The 23,238-nt window shown below is 36.7% G+C and overlaps 1 protein-coding gene and 1 pseudogene across 2 annotated transcripts in view; both read right to left on the bottom strand.

The window, feature by feature from the left end:
- Window positions 1-23,238, bottom strand: part of LOC118145584 (uncharacterized) — a 440,827-nt gene that overhangs the window by 384,346 nt on the left and 33,243 nt on the right. The gene's annotated exons all lie outside the window — the stretch shown is intronic.
- On the bottom strand, window positions 415-1,779 carry LOC144578023 (dnaJ homolog subfamily A member 1 pseudogene; annotated as a pseudogene).

Here is a 23,238-nt window from a genome sequence, read left to right on the forward strand (position 1 = left end):
GCAGCAGCATATTATGAAAACCCCTCCTACAGAAAGGTATCATTTTTATCACTTATGCCACATGATAAATTATATATTACGCCATCTTCAAGTAACAGTTGAGGCAATAGAATAAATTCAGAGGCATTACAATGAATCCCACTTAATACAAGAACTATACAGACCAACGCTTCTCTACAACTTTTTTTTCTTATTGCCAGTGACTTTTACTTTCACAGCTTGACAATGAAGGGTCATACACTGAAGCCAATACATATACCTAGCATTTCAGTCTAAGCTTGTCCACGTACATAGCTGAAGGCAATTACAAGGTTTGGCCTAGAAGTGCTAGGGGAACTTCTGTGTAAAGTAGTTTTTACAGGTATTAAACTTCATTTTGCACGCTGAAGTCATCATACATACAGGGCAAAGTCAGAGCTTTTATATTTGCCTTTATTCTTCATTTATCTTTTAAAAACACTACTATAGTTGATTAAAACAAAAACAAGAGCAAGTAGTGAGCACATTATGATTACAGTCCTTACTCATTCACTACTGGACATAAAATGCCAGCAGTGAGTGTTATTCACTGGCCCATTAAGAGGTCTGACACTGAACGCCACCTCTGGGATGATGTTTATCATCCTCATATGCTTCTCCATTGTAATGGCGCTGTCTTTCCTGATTTGGATCAAAGTCCACCAGTTCTACTTGATCCATCTCATCAGTCTCTTCCACTTCCTTCCTCTCCGGTAGGAGTTTTTCTAGCAAAGACAGTTTATCAGGAGAGAGAAAGCCATTCTCAGGAAAGTTGACCTTAATTTCGATGATTAGGAGACCCTTTTCATATGGTCTGTGATAAACTGGCATGCCTTCATTTACTACGCACTTGATATCTCCATGCCTGACAATCAGACCTGGATGAGAGGTGATGACTATGGTTCAGTTGTCAAGATTGCATATTGGCTTTTGGAAGCCACACGGTGCTTCAACCAGCTGTATGTCCATACACTTGAAAAGGTCTTCTCCTCATTGAGTAAAAACAGCATGGTCCTTCTGATCTAACACAAAGATTGTATCTCCTGGCTCCAGTCCTGGTTCTTGGTCTCCTTCACCATGGAATGTTACCTTCTGGCCATCTTTCAGGCTTTGTCAATATGAACTTCTAGAATCTTCTTCTCTCGAACTGTCTTCCTTCCATTGCAGCTTTTACATCTATCTTTAGGACTGATCCGCTCCCCATGGACCTGGCACTCCATGCACACAGACTGACTTTGCCGAACCATTCCAGGTCCTATCTGATGAATTCTTATTTGCCTTCAGTACCTCGGCAATTGGGACAGCGCAGTACTGCTCCTCTCTTACCTTCTCTACCTTCGCATTTGTCACAAATCACAGTCTTTTGCAGAGCCCGTTTTCTTGTGGCACCATTATATAAGTCTTCTAGGGTTACTGAGAGCTGCTGTACAACATTCTTACCTCTCCTATCTCTCTGCATCCTTCCTCCTCCTCCAGAAAACATACCAAAGATGTCCATGGGGGAGCCAAAACCGCCACCTGCTCCACCCTCTTTGCCTGCTCTCCTCCTTTGTCATATAATTCCCTTTTCTTTGCGTCAGAGAGAACTTCGTACGCTTGAGAAATCTGTTTAAACTTCTCTCCTTCATTTGGATTCTTATCAGGATGGTACTTCAAGGCCAGTTTCCGATAAGCCTTTTTCAGTTCTTCCTGAGTAGCATTGGGTTTGACTCCCAAAACATCGTAGTAAGTGGTTTCTTTCACCATCTTCTACTGCCGGTGAGTGGGCTGAGGTCGGTGTGTGAGGGGGCGGGAAGGAGCGCTGAGCTGTGTGCAGCTCGGGCAGCTACCGCTCCTCCGCCTCTCACCGAGCATTCTCGGTTCTGAGTTTATCATATGTGTAAGTGGCATTTGGAATGAATGTTATTCAGAAGGGAATTTTGATTATTTTTCTTGTTTCTTAGTTTTATCATATAAAATCTTACTGCACATAATATACATAAAAATAAACCTCATTTTCTTGGCACGAAATTAGATAAGACTTATTCCCAAAATAAAATTCTTCCTTTTCAGCAAGATCTTCAGAGAACTTCTAAAGTTTACCCTGTTAGAGACCTCCCACAAATCTATGTTTTCCCTTCTTTTAAAAGTGTCTAGATCTTACTGTTATTTGCTTTTTCTTCCACATGATTAAGGAGGAAAGGATTCCATTGAGAATAACAGACAATAGATCACGATAAGCCTAGGACAGTCACAGAGATTCCACTCTAATTTGCAGTGCAGCAGAGGAAAAACTAATTTTCCCTCTGCCTTTCACAGTTCCTCGGTAGAACTGACCCCTGTAGCAATACATAAAGTAACAAGAGAAAAACGAACAGAAGCTTTATCAGATGTATGCCTCCTATAGACATGAGAGATACTCAGAGAAATGAGTAAATTTCAAAGAAATAGTTCAGGCTGAAATGCAATCTTCAACTGAAACAGAAAGAAAGGTGTGAGGAAGCACACTCATGGGAAAGTGATCAGGAGAACTAAACAAGAGCAAGGTTTGTTAAGCAAGGTTTGGTGCCTGCTTCATTGATAGAAGTCTCTAGTGATTTACAGCCATCCTTTTCCTCCTGGTACAGAGATCTGATACACCCTTACAAATATTTTTTAATGGGTGTATATTTTCCTTACAAGGGGGTAACTTCTACTCTCTTAGAGTTTACCCTGTGTCTGCAGTTTCTCAAAATAATTAGCTCCAAATGACCTTTATGCCAAAGTGACATATTTTGGGGTGGCATATTTGGGTTTCTCGTAGCCCTACTTTGGGTGGCATATTACAGCAGTAATTGTTTAGCGTTGAGTATGTAATTCTGACCTATGAAACATTAGGACAAATCTAACAGGAGAGTGCTAAGAAGAATCCCTTGCTCCTAAAATAGAGTTAAAGAGACAAGTCTTCTTTGTACTTTGGGCATTATTCTATACAGATGTGATAACGACAATTGCCGAAAGCAACTGAAGTATCACAGTATCTTGTGATACCGTTATTTATAATAAGCAATATATATTTGATTGTTTTACTCCTTCCTGGACAAAGCTCCTAAACTCCTCAGAATTTCCTAAATTATGGGGGTGATAAATGTAAGAGAAGTGTTTTTCGTTATTCCTAAGAAGTTTACCTCAGTTTATGCAAGTGACATGAGTTTTGGAAAGCCCTAGATAAACACAGGATGAGGGCTATTCATTGCCAAGGGAACCAACCAAGTGATTAGAGGGTTAGAATTTTCCTTCAGACTCTCTAACCTCTGAGGAAGGGAGAGGAGCTACAGTTTAATCACCAATGAGCAATAATACAATCAGTCATGTCCAAGTAATACAGCCTCTACAATAACACAAAAAGACAGGATTCTGAGAGCCTCCAGGTTGGTGAATGCACAGAGGTGCTGATCATGGGGTGCACCCAAAGGGAAGCTCTCAGCCTCTTCCCCATCCCTTGCTCTATGCAGCGCTTTTGTTTGACTGTTTATGAGTTGCATCCTTTATAATGAACTGGTAATACAGCAATTAAATGGTTTTCCTGAGTTCAATGAGCAGTTCTTACAAATGGTCAAACCCAAGGTGAGGATTGTATAAACCCCTAGTTTGTAGCTAGTTGGTTAGAAATACAGGCGAAAGCCTGGACTTGTGACTGTTGTCTGAAGTGGGGAGGTGGGGGTGTTAGTATTGTGCAGCTGGGCACTTAACCTTTGAGGTCTAAAATAGCTGCTGGTAAATAGCATCAGAATTTAATTGAATTGTGTAATGCTGGTTATTGTTCAAAGAGAATTAGAAAATTGTTTGGTGTGGGTAAAACTCCCACAGTTTTGGTGTCAGAAATGTTGTGCATATAGAGAATAAAATAGTTTGGTTTTCCTATACACATCCCACAGACGATGATTAACCCCTGATGTGCTAGAAGGGGACCCTACCTGACCTCTACCTGTTTCCTCAGAAGATAATGCATTTCTGCATTGTTTAAATCAGTTTCAGATGGGCTTTTATTATGTCTTAAAAATCTAGTTATTTAATCTTTATAATTTAATGGAAAAGGTACCCAAATTGCAGACATTCAGGAGATTACATTTAGGTTAGCTGCAGCAGAAAACAAATTGGATAATGGGAGTGAATATTAACTATAGTTAGGAACTCAGAGCACTCTTGGCAAATTTACTAAAGCTAACATTTCTAAGTGTTTGTCACTTTGGTTTTAAGTTAAAAGTTAAGAACCTTCAGGAATAGCTATATTTTTGTCTGAGAATGATAATACATTATTTATTTTTTTCTATCCATTCTAAGGTTTATTTCAGTCCAATTCCAGCTGAACAGGATACATCAAAGCTAAAATAAGGTAGGATTTAGACAATCAGTTCTAAGCATTTACAAATTTATAGTCTAGTTGCAGGAGATATCAACATTTAACAAAATAATGAACAAAATGCCATCAGGTAAAAAATCATGCAAAGATGTGTCAATAACTTCAATGCTATTGTAACCACCCAACAGGTTCATCTCGTCTGCTGCTCAGATAGAGTAAACTGATCAATACATGGGTATGGCAATACAGAGTGTCTATTACACATAGAGCTGGCTAAACAGGAGACCAGAGTTATTCCTACTCAAATAACCCTCCCTGAAAATTCAGAAGCTAGAGTTTTTTAAAGATAACTAGCTGGTGGACAGCGAGCTAGGGAACGGAGTATGCTGACTGATCGGGTCAGGGATGAAATCATAGAGGGTTGAAAAAGGTCTTCTTGCTGTCTTGCTTCTTGCTGTTCCTGGGTGGGATCGCAGAACTAGTTGAGTCAGATTATCAGGATACAGGATTTAAAAAATATCCCAAACATCAATTTTAAGTTTTGCAATAGTCATATTACCCACAGGAGTAATTGAAGAGGTTGGGAATCTTGAGGCATCTGGTTATGTGACTCCAAAACCATAATTTTAATCTGGTTGCTAATTTGTTACTTTTACAAAGGTGCTCTGCTAATTTGTTAGTTTTACAAACTCTTTCCATGTCAGGAAAGAGTTTTTTTCAGGAAAGGCAGTTATCTTGTTTGTTTCATAGTTGAACTATAAAGTAAATTCCTTGTAGAGTTAACTTGACTCATGCCCAGGAAAGAGCATGGGTAGTTTGGAGATTGAAGGCAAGATGGAGTTGGTTTGCTCATATCTCTTTCACTGTCAAAATTTTCTCACTATTATAATTTTTGCAAAGGCAGTTTCACTATGGAAACACAGGGGTTTCAGTGAAAGATGCAGATGTCTCTGAAATTATCCTGTGGGGATAGATATTAGATGCAAGTGAAAACATGATTGTAAGTCATAATAAATGATATGAAGGTGAAAAACTCAAAACACTGTGATACAAAATGTCACATAGTGAGTGAATGTTCCTTGCCAGTTTCTACAAATAAAATCAATATTCTACCAGTTGATAGACTGGGAATCATGTCTCTCTTTTTAAAGTTTTCTGCAGTATTTCTACTGAGTTGTGTCAGTTCTTCCTCCATGCTCTTTTGTGCCTTTATCTTTTTTCCCACTGTGCTACAGAAAGCTTCCTAATGAGATTTGCCACTTTCAGTCTGCATGGATTTCTATTCTACCTCTGGTCATCCTTAATAAAATATCTTCAAAATACTGATTTATAACCTATCTCTTTCCTTCCCAAAACTTTCTGTGAATCTCTATTACCTGAAGAGAAGGACAGAGAGTTAGAAAACATTATCCTTTCTATTATAAGACCTTACCATCTGGTAGAAAAGTACAAAAACATCCACAAACATAAGCACTATTAGGATTCAAAAACAATACCCCAAAATGAAGACCTCCAAAGTAGCCTCAGAAGTAAAAGTTTTCTCTGATCTTCTCCTGCCCTCCCATCTCTCAGTCCCATTGTCTCCCAGGGCTAGCCCTAAAAACTAGAATCCTTCTTCCCCAGAGAGTGTCACAGAAGCCAGCACCTCTTTTCCCAAAAGCCAGCATAAAACCTAAAAATATTACTCTAATTTTCTCCTGTCTTTCTGTGTAAAAACTAGCTATAAAAAATTATCTGACCTACCTGTTTGACTGCAGGTCATAAAACCCTGAGTCCGGAGAGGGTCCTGCCCCATATCTGAGAGAAAGTAATGCATGCTCAGAGAGGCTGAGAAGAATCTAAACAGACCCAGTCTATTAACATTAAATCATACACTTTTTATGCAGTCATATTTCTACACAGCAGTCCATGCTTTGCTGAATATAATTATGAAAGTGGGCAATTTTCCCTGTATCTTTGGGTCTTCATTCCAAAGGCTTTCATGTATATACATGAAATAAATTTATGTGCCTTTTCTCTTATTAATCTGCCTTTTGCAATAGTATTTTCAGAGAATCTTCAAAGGGCCAAGGGGAAAGTTTTCCCTTGGTTTCTATATTCTAAGAAATTATTAAAGGATCTTTGCTTTGAGGATTGTTTGTTGGTTGCTTGTTTTTGAGACAGGGTCTTACTCTGTGGCCCTGGCCAGAGTGCAGTGGCACAATCACGGCTCACTGCAGCCTTAACCTCCCCAGTCTCAAGGTATCCTCCTATCTTAACCTCCAGAGTAGCTGGGACTACAAGTAAAAGCTGCCAGACCTGGCTATTTTTTGTATAAATAGGGTTTCTTCACATTACCTACTTTGTTGTCAAACTCCTGGGCTAAGGCAATCCTCCCACCTTGGCCTCCCAAAGTACTGGGATTACAGACAAGAGCCACCATACCCAGTCTTATTAAATTATCTTTGATACAAGTTTATTTCTAGTAGAGAGCAGCTTTGTGACTGACCAGTATAAACTCTCCTTCTAGACAATGCTACCCATTCAAAAAACTGTATTTTTTTTAATCACAGCTTTTAAACAGAATAGTCTTCCTGTATGGAAAATCTACTCTATTCAATTTGTTTACTAACCTCAAATATTCTTCAAGGCCTATTTAGAGTTTAGCTTTCTTCTCATTTCATAGCCTCTTATAATATTCTTAAAATGCATTCAACATGGCACTTTATCGCCAATCCCTGTGCTAGAGTACATTGCACTTTATATAGAACAGCTTGTTGTATTTATATGGGTTTGAATTATCAGCATAGACTTTCTTAAATGGTAGTAAAATTTACTTCTATCAGTTTACATTACATCTCATAAATATAAATTAAATAAAATAATTGTTTCATGCAAAAAATAATCATCTAAATATCTGAAAACTTTATGACATGTCAATATTTTCTCTCTTCTAGGCCAGCTATCAATAATGGATTTATTTCTCTCTTAAATGGCATTCATTTAGACTCTTCACTATTTTACTGTTCTTACTACAGGACTCTGTTATGAAACGGTTAATACTTCTCCTGAAATAAAAATAGTCTCAGAACTTCTGCTTTGGCTGTGGAAGATGAGCTTGTATTGGTACATTGTTTCTAAAGAGGACAACTAGAAAAACTGAATGAAATATTTCCTGTATCACCGGTTGAAACATCATCATGATCTATGAAGGCAAAGGACTTACTGTAAAGTATCAAAAAGAAAAAGGTACATAAAAATGGGAGCCGAAACTTTATTAAGGAAATTGTCACTACGACTCTTAGCCAACAAGCACAAAGCTGAGGCGAAAAGAAGGTAGGACGGTTTCTCAGAAACTGAGAAGTCGTGCAGGATTAGGCAGATGCATGGGGCTGAGGGAAAGAAAGCAGTTCAGACTAGCCAAGGTCTTCAGAAATCCCAGTCTTTCCATTGGAACCCAATAGCAGAAGGGACAAAATTTAAAAAGACCAACTCTCGCAAAAAGTGAAATGAATAATTTCAATAGAAGTACATATTAATGTAATCTGGCCCTTCCTTAATTGACTTTCAAAAAATAAAGTAAAATAAAAATGTAAATCCTCTTTAAATAAATACAACATCAACGGGACTAAAGTGACAGTAAAATAACTCTGTATTTTTATACCAAATGGCTGGAATTTAATTTTAAAAATTTCCAAGCCCACCAGAAGACCAAATAACTGAAAATGTTTGAGAGAAGAACTATAAAATAGAAATTAACATGCAGAGTGTATTAAGCAAATCTTGTGTTGCTATCAAGAAATACCAGAAACTGGGTAATGTATAAGAAAAGAGGTTTAAGTGGCTCATGTTTTTGCAGGCTGTACCAGAAGCATAGTGCCAGCATCTGCTTCTGGGGAGGCCTCAGGAAGCTTACAATCATGGAAAAGGACCCAGAGGCACCACGCATTTCCCATGGCAGAGCAGAGGCAAGAGAGACTGGGGTAGGCCAAGGTGCCACATTTACAACAACCAGATCCCCCAAGAACTCACTCACCCATCATAATCCAAATGCCTCCCACCAGGCTTCAACTCTAACGAGGGAGATTTCATTTCAACATGAGATTTTGTGAGAAATCATATCCAAACCATATTACAGGGGAATGAAAGATATTTCTGCATCCAGGAACAGCTATTTAACAAATTTTGATAAATTTATTTCAGGAAATGCATAACAAAATGAAGAATTTAAACTGAGAAATAGAATCTACATAAATAGACTCAATCCAAAATTAAAGAACTATAACATTCAATAACTGAAAAACATATTTCTGTAGATAGTTTTAACAGAACAGAGAACACAGAAGATGAAGTAATTAAGTTGGTAAATAAAATAACAGGAAATATCTAGACTTAAGGCTAAAGGTGGAGGAAAATAGATAAAATATTGAAAAGACTAAAAAGTCTGAGATTTAGAAAAAGGTCTGGCATAGGTTTAAAGTCCCATGAGCAAAGGGCAAGAGAATAAAATTGAAGCATCATTTTAAGCGTTATCAAGATTCTACAAATTCAAAGAATAAATACAAAGAAAATCACACCAAGACACATCTTTAACCTTCTGAAAATCAAAAGCAAAGAGGAAATCTGAAAAGCATCAAGAGCAAATGGACATGTTATCCTCAAAGGAGAAACAATAAAAATGAAACATTTCTCAATGAAATGATAGAATCCACAAGATGATTGAATGGCATCATTAAAGAACTGAAATCAACAACAGTATAAATCCTTATCAATCTAGACTTGACTGCTCGGTGAACATACCCAAAATAGAAATAAAAAGTAAAGGTATTTAAATTTATATTTTAAAAACTGGGAAAATTTAACACCAACTGACCCACACTACAAAAGTACTCAAGATAATATTCTGTGCAGAAAAAAAAAAAAAAATCCCAAATGGAAGAATAGAAACACAAAAACAAATGTAACACAAAAGAAACGGTAATGTGGGTAAATTTAAATGACAAATGACCATAAAGACAATGTCTTATATAGAAAATTTAAGTACAAAGTAAAAATGACACAAAAAAGCATAAGGCGAAACGGCATTAAAATGTTGTAACATTACTGAATTGTCTGAGAAAAAGTAAAACTACCAAATTACGATCGTCTTAAATATATTGTAATGGCAAGAAGAGTTGCTAAATAAAAGCCCGAAAGTATTTAAAGTTAGCAGATGAATGTGGAAATGGCATACAACAAAACACTTAATTAGTTACAAATAGATAATAAGTAAAAAGTAAAGAAGAAATTAGAGTGAAGGAGCTTCTAGAATGGTGAAGCGAGGACTTCCGTTAAACTTGTCCTCTGTGAAAGCAAGGAAAACCTTAGGCAAATATTGCTAGAAATTACATTTTCGGAGCTATAGAAATTAACCGAAGGCTGGCTGCCCTCTGAAGAGTGTTTAATCAAAAACAAAACTAAACTAAACTAAACTAAACAAAACCCTGCTAACTCTAAGTGAAAACAGCAGGATTGGTAGGATTTTATTGCATTTACTTTTCTTTTTGAAGCAGGGTCACCATCTGTCTCCCAGGTTGTAGTACAGTGTTGTGATCATGGTTTACTGCATCCTCAACCTCCCAGGCTCAAGCAATCCCACCACTTCAGCCTTCCAAGTAGCTGGGACCACAGGCATATGCCACTATGCCTAGCTATTTTTGTGGTTGCTGTTTTTGGGATGAGGTCTCACTATGTTGCCCAGGCTGGTGGTCTCAAACTCCGGGGCTCAAGGGATCCTTTCACCTTGGCTTCCTAAAATGCTGGGATTACAGGAATGAGCCACCAGGCCTGGTCTTGGTAGTATTTTTCATTTGATGTACTCCTATCTTCCTCTCCCAGGTCTCTGGTAACTTGGAAAGACAGTAGCCTAAAAATTGCAGTGGTTGTGAACAACTACAACCTTGCAGCTAAAGGAAGGAATAGTCTGCATAAGGAGATCTTCAAAAAGTCCCATGCCAGAGCATTGTCAGTATTTAATATCGATTTCTGGTCTCTGAGAAAGGCCCATTTACAGGGTTTTGCTTTTATTTGGCCTGACTCAGTTTGTTCCACCAAAAAAAAAAAAAAAAAGGCCTATCACCAGCATTTTTTGAAAAAAAATCAGCAGCAATTATGTTATATTGCAGCTGACTGGGAATATGACACTGGTCAGAGCAACAAGAGCCTCTAAAAGGAAGACTTGAGGAAAATGGTAACCAGAGGGGCTTTGTAAAGTTCTGACATATTTCTGGGGACTTAGAAGGCTGTGCATATGTGCAGGGCTTTGAGCAGGCCCTGAGAAAACCAAAATGCACTCCGATCTCTCTCCATAGTCTGACCTGGAAATCCCAAGCAAGTAAGAAGAAAAGGCCAAGGCAGAGTTTTAAACTGTTTGGGTGTTAATATTGTGTTCTCAAAAGTTGAAAGCATACTGACAAAGGACAGAAGGAAGACTCGCTGGTTCAAGACATTCAAGGAATCTCTGACCAATCATTAGCTGACTACTAAGCTAATTGAACATAATTAATTCTAACGTTACAGAATTAGTACAGAAAATTTACTGAACAAACAGAAAACAAGATGAGGAGGCAATCTCATTTCTAATTTCAAGAGTTGTATTAACTTATCTAAAATATCCTGGTTTTAGCAAAATTATAAGGCACGTGAAGAGGGAAGTCTAGTCCATAATAGGAGAACAAAAGAGTCAATAAAACTGCTTCTGAGGGAGCTCAGCTACTATACATATTGGATAAAGATGTTAAATCTGTTACTATAAATACAGTCAAAGAGCAAAAGGAATCTATGTGTGAAGAATTAAGGTCCTTGTATTCTACATGAAAAGAGTAAAGCTGGACTTCAACCTCATATCATATACAAGAATCAATTTAAAATGAATAATAGATCTAAATGACTCATTAAAATTACAAAACTCTTAGAACAACACAGGATTTCATCTTCATGACCTTATGTTAGGTAATGGTTTCTTAGTTATAATAAAAAAAGATAAATATAACTTTATCAAAATTTAAAACATTTTGCTGCTAACAATAGCAACAAAAAATTCAAAAACAACCTACTGAATGGGAGAAAATATTTGTCCAGGCTGCAGTGCAATGTTGAGATCTCAGCTCACCACAATCTCTGCTTCCCGGATTCAAGTGATTCTCTTGTCTCCGGCTCCCGAGTAGCTGGGATAACAGGCATGTGACACCATGCCTGGCTAATTTTTTTGTATTTTTAATAGAATGAGGTTTCTCTATGCTGGTCAGGCTGGTCTCCAACTCCCGACCTCAGGTGATATGCCCACCTTGGCCTCCCAAAGTGCTGGGATTTGCAAATATAAATCTTATAAGTGGCTTGTATCTACAATATATAAAAACTGTTTTAACTTAATCATAAAATAAAAATTCAGTTTTTTAATGGGCACAGGATCAGAATATACATTTCTTCAAAAACAGTATAAATGACCAATAAACACAGTAACTATTCCACAGACTGTTATTAGGAAATGCAAATCAACACAGTTTTATATTATTTTATACACACTGGGATGGTTATAATTTAAAAAAATAATGACAATCATTTGGAGTTTTGCTCTTGTTGCCCAAATAGCTAGGACTACAGACATGCACCAGCATGCCCAGCTAATGTTTTTATGTTTTGTAGAGATAGGGTCATGCTCTGTTGCCCAGGCAAGTCTCAGACTCCTGGCCTGAAGCAATATTCCCACTTCAGCATCCCAAAGTGCTGGGATTACAAGTGTGAGCCCCTGTGCACAGTCAGATTTTAAAATGTTTATAAGAGGATACTATTTAAAACTCCATTCTGAAAACTCGAAAATTTAAATGGAATCAGAAAGTTAGGTAGATAATACAGTTTACTAATATTAACAGGAAATGCTAAAAAAATTGGTATTAATTTTATTAAAGAAGGAAATCTGCAATCTAAACTTTCTCATAAAGAAAACTTGAGATCCAGATGGCATTAATCATTCATTCTTTTAAGCATTTACAGGAAGAATATTATCTAAACTCTGGGGAATAAAAAGAGAAAATAACCCCTGTATCATTTTATGAGCAATGCATACTTGATCATAATCTGACAAAAACAGTATGAGAAAGGAAAATTACCAGGCAATCTCTTACAAACAGATATAATCATCCTGAACAAAGGAATAGCAATCCATATTCAGCAAAATGTAAAATGAATAATATTTCATATCCAAAAATGTATATTCTAGAAATACAGTCTATTAGAAAAATGCATCAATGCAAAACACCACATTCATTGAATGAAGTAAAAAGATATGATTATTTCAATATACGCAAAAAAGCATTTAATAAAATACAATACCCATTTATGATTTTGGCAAAGTAGAAATAGAAGTAAAATTTTCATTCTCAAAATGAACATATAGCAAAAAATTGCAGTAATTATTATACTTTCAATGATAAAATATGAAAGATTTCAATCTCAGCTCAAGAAATATCATTATTGTTTCTCAATATTGTGCTGGAGGTCTTGGGCAATGCACTTAGGGGAAAAATGCAGAAATGTGAGCTTAAGAAAATAAACAAAATTATGAGTATTTATAATTTTGTATAAACTTAGAAAATTCACTAGACTCTACAAATACACTAAAATGAATAAGCACCTTGAGCAAGTGTGTTGCATACAAGGGCAGTATTTAAAAAGTCAATTTTATTTCTATATAGCATCTATCTATAACATATTTTAAATATAAATATATTTAAATGATAACTGTGGCACCAGAAATACCAAATATCCAAGACAAAATATAACAAAGGTTAACAAAAAAATACAAATATATATTTTTTAAAAATCAGTAAACTACCTCCATCCTACCATGTTTATTAATTGAAACAAAAAGCATTATAAAAGTAGTCTCCCAAATGTATCTAAATTCAATGCAGTCCTAATCAGAATCCTAGTAGACATTTGTATGTGTGCTTATGTTATGTGTGAAAATTGACAAGCTAATCTTAAAATTATAAAAATGTATGCTTCATAGCTTAGTCAAAGAACAGCTTAAAAATACTTGAAGATGAAAAATGCAGGATGTACAATACTTGAATTATAAAACTACAATTTAAATAGTATCAAGGTTCAAGGCTAGACAAATAAAACATTGCAACAGAATACTGTCCAGAAACAAACACATATAGGAATGCATACATAGAGATACAACATATATGATAAAGGTGTCACTCTAAAGCAGTGATTATTAATAAACAGCAATGGGTCAATTTTCTCTCAATATTGAAAGCAAAAATAAATCTTTACCACTACTTCACACAAATCAGAAAGTTCAATTCTAGGTGAATTCCAGACCTAAATGTAATAGATAATTTAATCATGTCTATAGGAGACAACATGGAAAAACATACTCATTTTTTCAAGCTGGACATGTATTTCTTAAGAAGGATACGGAAAGTACTACCATAAACAAAAGTTGATAAATTGGGCAATATTAAAATTCAGAACTTACATTCTTCAAAGACAATTCTTTTGATTATATATTGATTCAAATATGTTGATTAGATTGATTCCAAAACAATTATGAGCTGGGTGCAGTGGCTTACACCTGTAATCCCAGTGCTTTGGAAGGCTGAGATGGGATGATCCCTTGAGGCCAGGAGTTCTAGAACAGCCTGGGTAACATAGAACCCATCTCTACAAAATACTAAAAAATTAGCCAGGTAATGTGGCACATACTTCTAGTTACATCTACTTAGGAGGATGAGGCAGGAGGGTCTCCTGAACTCAGGAGGTCAAGAAGTGAGCTATTATGTCACCTTACTCTAGGCTGGGTAACAGAGTGAGACTCAAAATAAATAAATTAGAAAAAAAGAGAAATAAAAGCCACAGATTGTGCAAAGAAATACTATACCTATAACAAACTAGGAACACTTGTCTAAAAGATAAGACAAAATTCATCCAACTAAACAAAAGACAACACTTTGTAAAGAAAAATTTCCAAATGACCAAAGAATAGGGAGTGCATCTATCTGCCAGTTTTCCTGGGATAATTCTGATCCATACCTCCTGACATTGCTTCCGATTAGTAATTCTTGTCATTCTCAAGGATTCTTTTAATTATTAAAATAATACAAATGAATATATTTTTAATACATTTATTTTAAAATATTTACTCTTGAAATCTTTTTTCTTTTCAATTCTTACTCTTGAAATCTTAACTCAGACCACTCATAAGTGTTAACCAATATACTACGACAGTATCTCACTTGTTTAGGATGCTGTACTCATCATATTCAGGCTAGAATTTACTTGATTCTAAGTAGCCATCCACTGTCTCAAACTTTGTAGTCATCCTGTCATTTTATTCACCGAAATCGCCATCTAATGACATTTTCTGTTTTTAATTCTATGTTAGGTTTTATTTTTAGGCCCAAGTGTAGTATATCCCTGTTAATTATGATTTGATTAGTTCTATTTTTAGGTAATTCGACCTCATAAAATATACTAATATTTTAATTTTTGATCATAGTCAAAAGTTATTCATCACTGGTTTCCTTTGCATTCATAGTTCTATGAGTGTATTAGCTACCCATCTCACAACCAAGCAATCTAGAAACTTCATACACATGCTATTAAAATGCTGAATTAAATTAGGTGATCAATATATGTTTGCAAATTTATTGATAAATTTAAATATTTATAAATATATGGCTTAAAATACATGCATGTAATTCTATGAAATGAGTTGATATATAAATGCTCTATGAATCATGAGATAAGTATAATTTCCCTTGACTACTCCAAGTGATTGGCAGTAGAGTATGAAGTATTTAGATTTAAAGCCAGACTGAGGAGTTTTGAATCCCACCTCGGCCACTTCTCGCTGCAGCACATCTGAGGAGTTACTTAACTTCTCTGTGGTAAGTTACCTTATCTGAAAAAGGAGATAACTCAAAGTATTATTCTGAAGATTAAATAGTCTAATACCTAAAATCACTCAGAGTACAGTGGTGCAATTGTGCAATATGATAGTTCTACTTTACGCACAGGAAATACTCAATAAATGTTTCAAGGACAGTGGTTCAAGCTGGTCTGGAAATTCTGTGACATGGGCTCCTTACATCATGTTTCTTTGTCACTCTTGAGGACTTCGTTTTTGTCTGCAAAGTCAAAATGGCTGGAAGATGAAAGTGTATGGAGAAGTGCACATTCAATGCCTTAAAACTCATAATTGGAAGGGTGCTTACCATTTCCACTCATATTCCATTGGCAACAATGCAGTTATGTCATCACACCTAGCTCTAGAGGAGCCTAGTGAAGGGAGTCTATTATCCTCTTACTCTGCAAGAATGGGTGAAGTAGATTTGGGTGAAATAGAAGCAGCCAGGATCATATGTGGTATTGGCAATATGAGGTTGTTACCCCTGAGTGGTTACAAGGGGTAACATTGATTTAAGAAAATGTCTCTCTAAATGGGTGTCTCACAGATAATTAAAATTAAGAAATTCTTTATATAAATAATAACGTAGGAGAGATGCAGCCAAAGCTCAAATGCAGTTTTAATCCATCTGTACCTATTAGGATACCGAAACATTTAAAAAAATGTCATGCAGAAAAATTGTCTTTACAGGTACTCAAGTAACTATTTAAGCAAAATTCCATCATATTGATGTAGACATGTAAACTTTCTCCAAATCTATTTAAAATGCCAAAACTGGGACTTTGTAGAATATACTTTGGGAATTACTTTTTTAGCTACTGCATAATTTCCAAATTTTTTGTATTTGCTTCATTCCAGGATTATACCCACTACAGCAGGTAAATCGCTGAAGTCAACCCCTGCAGGTTCTAGAGCTTGTTTTGCAATGATTGCTCCTGATTACATTTCATACCTAATCAGAGAAAGACCATATTTATTCCTGATATGTTTTCAGAGAAAGTTGTTTTCAGTTTTTTTTTTTTTTTTGAGACAGAGTTTCACTCTTGTTACCCAGGCTGGAGTGCAATGGCGCAATCTTGGCTCACCGCAACCTCCGCCCCCTGGGTTCAGGCAATTCTCCTGCCTCAGCCTCCTGAGTAGCTGGGATTACAGGCACGTGCCACCGTGCCCAGCTAATTTTTTGTAATTTTTAGTAGAGACGGGGTTTCACCATGTTGACCAGGATGGTCTCGAACTCTTGACCTTGTGATCCACCTGCCTCGGCCTCCCAAAGTGCTGGGATTACAGGCTTGAGCCACCGCGCCCGGCCCTGTTTTCAGTTTTTTAAGCCTACAGTAAGACACTGGTAAACCCCCTCCTTTATAGCATAGAGTGGCTGTTATAATGACAGTATTTTGATGAACCCAGGGGGCAGTTGTGGTAATTATGACATATCTTAGTTTCTTTGGCCACTGTCTCTCTTCCATCTTTCTCCAATCTGTGCTGACTGTACTTCCATGAGTTAAAATCTATCACCAGACAATTGCAGCAATAAACTACATTTCCTTCCAGCCTATGTGCTCTTAAGGAAAACTTGCTTTCTACTTACTTATTTTTTGAATTATTATTATTATTTTGTGAAACAGTGTCTCCTTCTGTCACCCAGGCTGTAGTACAGTGGCATAATCTCAGCTCTCTGCCTCCTGGGTTTAAGTAATTCTCCTACTCAGCAAACCAAGCAGCTGCGATTACAGGTGTGTACCCCCACGCCAGGCTAGTTTTTGTATTTTTAGTAAAAACAGGATTTCACCATATTGGCCCAGCACGGTCAGGAACTACTGGCCTCAAATGATCTGCCAGTCAGAGTGCTGGGATTACAGGCATGAGCCACCACAACCAGCCTATGATAGCATCTTAATAGATGAAAAAAACTTGAAAGTTAACTATTAATGCATGGCAGTGTTATAATATTTCATATAAATATGAAACAATGTAGAACTATTATTTTTCTCTAGCCTACAAAGATACAGTGTTCTATTTTTTCCTTATGGGATGTCTTGGTATCTACAGTTGAGGTAATTCATTGAAGTTAAGCAGTATCTAATCTAAGTTGTATTGGTGATTAAAATTGTTTCTTTTATTATTATTCATAATGAATAACGAAATAAGGACATGAAAGCAGCATGCATCCCTGGGAGAGTTGAGTTAACTGGGTGCCTAGACAGAGTATTTCCCATTTCCAATTTGCTAAGGTTGAATCAGGAATCCAAATATGTCCACTGACCTCAAAAATTTCAGTAACAATGTGACGATTGTGTGTGGGAGAGAAATTTGATGCAAGGGTTCTTTTCCTGCAATGTTAAAATTAATTTAAGCATAGCTATTGAAAATTGGATTTTGTAGTAAAGAAAGAAAACTGCCAAGGAAGTTCCCAGAGAAGAGGTTAAAAGCAAGGCCAGCCCTAAGGATGCAGCTCAGAAGCCTAGGAATAACCTACTAGGAGAGAATCAACTCACGAAGAACAGCATTTGCTTTATGTCAGACAGCAACTGCTTCTTTTATAAGTGACACATTTTTCTGAGCAGAACAACTTTTGAGTATAAATTTATGCAACCGGTCATATCACATGAAATGCTATACCCCCAAGACAAACTTTTGTGATCAAGCATATCTACGTTCCCATGGTAAATTTTCCAGTGGGAATAAGTAAGAACTTTACCTTCTTTGTCCTAAATATAAGAATTATTCATGCTTTATTGAAACTCATTAAGTGAAAAAGATGAAATTTTGAAAACTGAAACACAGAATTAATTCATTTGGCAAAGCAAGTAGTGGATCTTGAACAAAGTGGTACGATGGGCAGATTTAGGGCAGATTTAGAGCATCCAGGATTCAGAGGCAAAATTACAACAAATTTAGCTTAAAGATTTTAATTGGCTTTAATTTGTGATTCTAGAATCACACGACACTTTATTCTTATAAAATGAGTGCCCCAGTGAACCGAGTAGAGGCATTCACCTTTATAAGCAGAAAGGAACCATAGAAAGTAGATACAGAACAAAAGTGGATTGGGTGTTTGAAAGTTACTTTCAGTTTCCATGAAGCTGTGTGGTTCTGAGTTAGTTTCTGAATTCTGAGTTCTAACTTGATTGCACCATGGTCTGAGAGACTGTTTGTTATTATGTCAGTTGTTTTGCATTTGCTGAGGAGTGCTTTACTTCCAATTATGTGGTCAGTTTTAGAGTAGGTGTGATGTGGTACTGAGAAGAATGTATATTCTGCGGATTTGGGGTGGAGAGTTCTGTAAATGTCTATCAGGTTTGCTTGTTTCAGGTCTGAGTTTAAGCCCTGGATATCCTTGTTAATTTTCTGTCTGGTTGATCTGTCTAATATTGACAGTGGAGTGTTAAAGTCTCCCACTATTATTGTGTGGGAGTCTAAGTCTCTTTGTACGTCATTAAGAACTTGCCTTATATATCTGGGTGCTCCTGTATTGGGTCCATATATATTTAGGATCGTTAGCTCTTCTTGTTGTATCGATCCTTTTACCATTATGTAATGACCTTCTTTGTCTCTTTTGATCTTTGCTGCTTTAAAGTCTATTTTATCAGAGACGAGAATTGCAACTACTGTTTTTTTTGCTCTCCATTTGCTTGGTAAAACTTCCTCCATCCCTTTATTTTGAGCCTTTGTGTATCCCTGCATGTGAGATGGGTTGACTGGATAAACAATGAAATGAAGGCAGAAATAAAGAAGTTCTTTGAAACCAACAAGAACGAAGACACAACATACCAGAATCTCTGGGACACATTTAAAGCAGTGTCTAGAGGAAAATATATAGCAATAAGTGCCCATATAAGAAGAGTGGAGAGATCCAAAATTGACACCCTATCGTCAAAATTGAAAGAGCTGGAGGAGCAATATATAAAAAAACTGAAAACCTAGCAGAAGACAAGAAATAACTAAGATCAGAGCAGAACTGAAGGAGACAGAGACACAAAAAACCCTTCAAAAAATCAATAAATCCAACAGCTGGTTTTTTGAAAAATAGACCACTAGCCAGACTGATAAAAAAGAAAAGAAAGAACAACCAAATAGATGCAATAAAAAACGATAAAGGGGAAATCACCACAGATTCCACAGAAATTCAAACCATCATCAGAGAATATTACAAACAATTCTATGCACATAAACTAGTAAACCTGGAAGAAATGGATAAATTCCTGGACTCCTGTGTCCTCCCAAGCCTAAACCAGGAGGAAGCCAAAATTATGAATAGACCAATAACAAGGTCAAAATTCGAGGCAGCAATTAAGAGCCTACCACACACAAAAAAAGCCCAGGTCCAGATGGGTTCACAGCTGAATTCTACCAGACACACAAAGAGGAGCTGGTACTATTCCTTCTGAAATTATTACAAATAATCCAAAAAGAGAGATTCCTTCCCATATCATTTTATGAGACCAACATCATCCTGATACCAAAACCCGGCAGAGACTCAACAAGAAAAGAAAACTTCGGGCCAATATCCATGATGAACATAGATGCAAAAATCTTCAATAAAATACTGGCAAGTCGATTGCAACAGCACATTAAAAAAACTTATACATAATGATCAAGTAGGATTCATCCCGGGGATGCAAGCCTGGTTCAACATACACAAGTCTATAAACGTAATTCACCACATAAACAGAACCAAAAACAAAAACCACGTGATTATCTCAATTGATGCAGAGAAGGCATTTCACAAAATTCAGCAGGCCTTTATGCTAAAAACCCTCAATAAACTCGGTATTGATGGAATGTATCTCAACATAGTAAGAGCTATTTACAACAAACCAACAGCCAATATCATACTGAATGGGCAAAAACTGGAAGCATTCCCTTTGAAATCCGGCACTAGACAAGGATGCCCTCTTTCACCATTCCTATTCAATATAGTACTAGAAGTTCTAGCCAGAGGAATCAGGCAAGAAAAAGAAATAAAGGATATTCAAATAGGAAAGGTGGAAGCCAAATTGTCTCTATTTGCAGACGACATGATAGTATACCTAGAAGACCCCATCGCCTCAGCCCAAAAACTCCTGAAACTGATAAGCAACTTCAGCAAAGTCTCAGGATATAAAATCAATGTGCAAAAATCACAAGCATTCCTCTACACCAATAACAGACTTAAAGAAAACCAAATCAAGAACGAACTGCCATTCACAATTGCTACAAAAAGAATAAAATACCTAGGAATACAACTCACAAGGAACGTAAGGGACCTCTTCAAGGAGAACTACAAACCACTGCTCAACGAAATCAGAGAGGACACAAACAGATGGAGAAACATTCCATGTTCATGGTTAGGAAGAATCAATATCATGAAAATGGCCATACTGCCCAAAGTAATTTACAGAATCAACGCTATCCCCATCAAGCTACCATTGACTTTCTTCACAGAACTGGAAAAAACCACCATGAACTTCATATGGAACCAAAAGAGAGCCCACATAGCCAAGTCAATTCTAAGCAAAAAGAACACAGTGGGGGGCATCACACTACTGGACTTCAAACTATACTACAAGCCTACAGTAATCAAAACAGCATGGTACTGGTACCAAAACAGAGATATAGACCAATGGAACAGAACAGAGGCTTCGGAGGTGACACAACATATCTACAACCATACAATCTTTGATAAACCTGACAAAAACAAGCAATGGAGAAAGGATTCCCTGTTTAATAAATGGTGTTGGGAAAACTGGCTAGCTATGTGCAGAAAGCAGAAACTGGACCCCTTCCTGACACCTTACACTAAAATTAACTCCAGATGGAGTAAAGACTTAAACATAAGAACTGGCACCATAAAAACCCTAGAAGAAAATCTAGGCAAAACCATTCAGGACATAGGAGTAGGCAAGGACTTCATGAACAAAACACCAAAAGCATTGGCAACAAAAGCCAAAATAGATAAATGGGACCTAATGAAACTCCACAGCTTCTGCATGGCAAAAGAAACAGTCACTAGAGTGGATCGGCAACCAACAGAATGGGAAAAAATTTTTGCAGTTTACCCAGCTGATAGAGGGCTGATATACAGAATTTACAAAGAACTCAAACAGATTTACAGGAAAAAAACAAACAAGCCCATTCAAAAATGGGCAAAGGATATGAACAGACACTTTACAAAAGAAGACATATATGAGGCCAACAATCGTATGAAAAAATGCTCATCATCACTGGTCATTAGAGAAATGCAAATCAAAACCACATTGAGATACCATCTCACACCAGTTACCATGATGATCATTAAAAAATCTGGAGACAACAGATGCTGGAGAGGATGTGGAGAAAAAGGAACACTTTTACACTGTTGGTGGGAGTGTAAATTAGTCCAACCATTGTGGAAGACAGTGTGGTGATTCCTCAAGGCCTTAGAAATAGAAATTCCATTTGACCCAGGAATCCCATTACTGGGTATATATCCAAAGGACTATAAATCATTCTACTATAAGGACACATGCACACGAATGTTCATTGCAGCACTGTTTACCATAGCAAAGACCAGGAACCAACCCAAATGCCCATCGATGATAGACTGGACTGGAAAAATGTGGCACATATACACCATGGAATATTATGCAGCAATAAAAAATGATGAGTTTGTGTCCTTTGTAGGGACATGGATGAATCTGGAGAACATCATTCTCAGCAAACTGACACAAGAACAGAAATGAAATACTGCATATTCTCACTCATAGGTGGGTGATGTAAAATGAGAACACATGGACACAGGGAAGGGAGTACTACACACTGGGGTCTATTGAGGGGCATAGGGGAGGGACAGCGGGGCAGGGGAGCTGGGGAGGGATAGCATGGGGAGAAATGCCAAATGTGGGTGAAGGGGAGGAAGGCAGCAAAATACACTGCCATGTGTGTACCTAGGCAACTATCTTGCATGTTCTGCACATGTACCCCAAAACCTAAAATGCAATTAAAAAAAAATAAGAAAGTTACTTTCACTGTCAATGTTAAAGCCAGGGGACTTCCTTATCATGTCAGGTAAACCTGGCCTATTTGGGGATTTGGCTATTACCTTTCTATCTCTCCTAATTTCCTGGAAGGCCGGATAAAAAGCAGATTTGACTTGGTGATATAAAACTTCAGCATGAGCAACTCCATTTTGTTTTTGTCTGTTGAGCCTGGTGAAGGAGCTCATTCTAAAGCAATAACCTCCCGTAAATTCTACTTAACACAGATAGAAAGGTTGCTTTCAATTGCTTTAGGCATGTCTAGATACCTAGACTGGGTATTTTCTGGAGAAGCACTAGAAGCAAATCAATTCATTTCTTCAGGGTCTTCATCACTAGAGGACAACTTGGGTGATCAGCATAATTTTTTTTTTATGAAAGTATCTATCTTCCACTGAAATTTCAAGGATTGGAGGTTACACCATGGTGGGCCAAGGAACTCCCAATAGAGAAAATATGTCAGAGTTCACCTTATCTTCCTTTGTTCTTCACTGCCTTTTTTGAGTGGCATTGCTTTTCCTGAACCTAGGAGAGAGTTTGTGAGGAAGAACACATACATAAAGGAAAAACAATCACCAGAATACCTTAGCTCGTGTGCTAGTAGGACAGAAGTGTCCTAAATCAGATTTCAGAGATATCTATGTGTGTTTTGAAAATACATATTAATCAAGCTTTTTGAGTGTTGTTTACTTGCGAAGTGATGTCTACAAAACTAGCCAACTAAAGAAATGATTTCCTAAAAGGCAAATATATCAACAAAATTAAGTAAGCTAATTGCCATACTCAAGAATAATGACTAAAACTGCACCCAAGGTTTTCTCTGAATTTAAAAAGATTGTTGTAAAAAAGTTTATTGGAAAAAATTTAAAAATTAGGTTTAATGTTTTGTTAATTGATAAATATGAAATCATACATTAAAATATCAAAATGTTGACATATGTTTTTTTAACAAAAGAAGGTAAATACAT

This window comes from Callithrix jacchus, chromosome 10, assembly GCF_049354715.1.
Source record: "Callithrix jacchus isolate 240 chromosome 10, calJac240_pri, whole genome shotgun sequence".
Lineage (NCBI taxonomy): Eukaryota > Metazoa > Chordata > Mammalia > Primates > Cebidae > Callithrix > Callithrix jacchus.